Source organism: Octopus bimaculoides, chromosome 4, assembly GCF_046866305.1.
Source record: "Octopus bimaculoides isolate indiv1 chromosome 4, ASM4686630v1, whole genome shotgun sequence".
Taxonomy (NCBI): domain Eukaryota; kingdom Metazoa; phylum Mollusca; class Cephalopoda; order Octopoda; family Octopodidae; genus Octopus; species Octopus bimaculoides.
In genome coordinates, this window is record NC_142931.1 from 14,395,406 (window position 1) to 14,397,905 (window position 2,500).

Below are 2,500 nucleotides of genomic sequence, written 5' to 3' on the forward strand. Positions count from 1 at the left end.
CAACACCTGAATGAAATACAACCGAAGATACCTGAAATATAACGATGTTTTCAGGAAGTTCATCAAGAATATTTCCAATTACACGGATAATACATAGTACTTCTTTTGGATTTCTATTGCAGAAAGACACACAAATACTGGAGTATTGACTTAGAGGAGAAAACGTACCGACAGATTCACACTTACACATATGTTTATGTATGAACGTACATATAATTATTATATCACCACACCTGATCGATATTTGAGCCACGCCACATCCCGCAGCATAACAAAACGTACTTGATACACATAACGTGGCACTTCGTCGGTTGCGACGACGAGGTTTCCAGTTGATTCAATCAACGGAACAACCTGCTCGTGGAATTAACGTGTAAGTGGCTGAGCACTCCACAGACACGTGTACCTTTAATGTAGTTCTCGGGGAAATTCATCGTGAGGCAGTGTGTGACAAGGCTGGCCCTTTGAAGTACAGGTACAACAGAAACAGGAAGAAAGAGCGAGAGAAAGTTGTTTTGAAAGTGTAAAGCAGGGCTCGCTACCCCCTTCCCCAAGCGGAGCCTCGTGGAGCTTTAGGTACTTTCGCTCAATAAACACTTACAACCCCCATCTGAGAATCGAAACCGCGATCCCACGACCGCGAGTCTGCTGCCTTATATACTGGGCTTCCATAATTGATACACAAAAAATTTAAGAGAACTGAATTTATATTTGTATATTCTAGAATAGTATTTACGAACTAGAATATATAAACGGTGTTGATATTTCTTTAACCAGTCATATTCCTTGAACAACGTTATCTCCTTGGTACTTCTATATGTCACTGGTTGTGGCCCTACCTGAGATAAAAGAACTTTGTGTAATGGCTTGAATACCCATGATCATAGGTTTGGTAAATCAGCGCAGACGTAAGCCGAAACGTTAACGAAATTGTCCGTCCTCTCGGTTGAAGTTCAGAGGATATAAATTCCAACTTAATAAACATTTCTTAAATCTGTTTTCCTTATGGTTTAACTTCGTTCAAAATTACGATTTGTTCAGGAAAATCGTTTTCTCACATATTTTCTTTATTTTTTTTCTTTGTTTTATATTTTTGTGCTTGTTATTTTTTATTGTTTTATTTTGAGTATTGCTGATTGATTTATGATTATATTATGTTTATATAAGTGAATTGATTAGCGTAACAAGGAGGTGAATGATGGGAACAGTAAAGAGAAGGAAAAAGTTAAAAGAGAGAGAGAGAGAAAGGGAGAGGTGGTGAGAGTAATGATAGAAAGCATAAAGAAAAACAAAAAGCATTAAAAACAAACAGTAATGTAAAAGTAAAAAAGAAAACAATGTTAAACAAAACGAATATTCACGTTTTTTTTTTGTTTGTACTTCTCTTATCTCCTTGTCCTTAAATTATTTTATATCTTTTCAACTGTACCAGTGTAATAAAATTAAAATAAAAACAATAAAATTGCAAATTTGTAAACAAGACACAAAAAACACAAGAATATACATCACAAAAAACAAAACCCAAAAAATGCATACAAAGAACATGCAAAAGAAAACACAAAAAGGAACTGAGAATTCAGCGAAATTCAGATTTCTAATAGTTAAGAAGAATGGTAAAAAAAAAAAAAAATACAGATAAAATGGTGGTTCCTGACTGTTTTGTTTTTTTTGGTTGTGTTTTTCTCGTTTTGTACTTTGGTATTCGTTGTGGGTTTTTCTAAATGTTTCTTTATGTGTGTTTTCTTTCAAACGTTCCTTCACCGCTCTCCACAACAATGTTCCTGCGAACTTGTCAGATTTAAGCCTAGCATCTAAGACATAGCAGCGTTCCTGAGAACTTGCAGACACTGCTAATGGCACTGATTTGCATATTCAGGCAATTCCAGATTAGAAAGAATAACAACAACGCTAACAACAGCAATAATAACACAACAAAAAAATAACGACAATAATAATAATAATAATAATAATAATAATAATAATAATAATAATAATAATGTTGATGATGATGATGATGAATGTAATGTAGTGGGAGAAAAACTTTCATCAAATTCTAATTTACATTCTAAAGCCATTTATTTATATTTTAAAGGACTATTGATATATGTATGCATGTGGGACTGTGTGTACATGTGTATCTATGCACGCGCCGGTTCATATACGCTTTAGGCTTTTATTGCGTTAACAAACCTATAAATATGTGTGCAAGTACATACAATAAAGTATGAAGCTGATGAAAGAGAGAGAGAGAAAGAGAAAGAAAGGGAGAGAAAGGGAGAAAGAAAGGGAGAGAGAGAGAGAGAAAGAAAGGGAGAGAGAGAGAGAGAAAGAAAGGGAGAGAGAGAGAGAGAGAAAATATATGCAGATATAACTATATTTATATGCGGCATATGCATATATGATGGGCATATATGTGTTTATATTTGTATGTGCAGGAAACTCAAGTGCGTGTGTGCATGGAGATATATGTAAGTATGCACCCATCTATACATAAATGGAT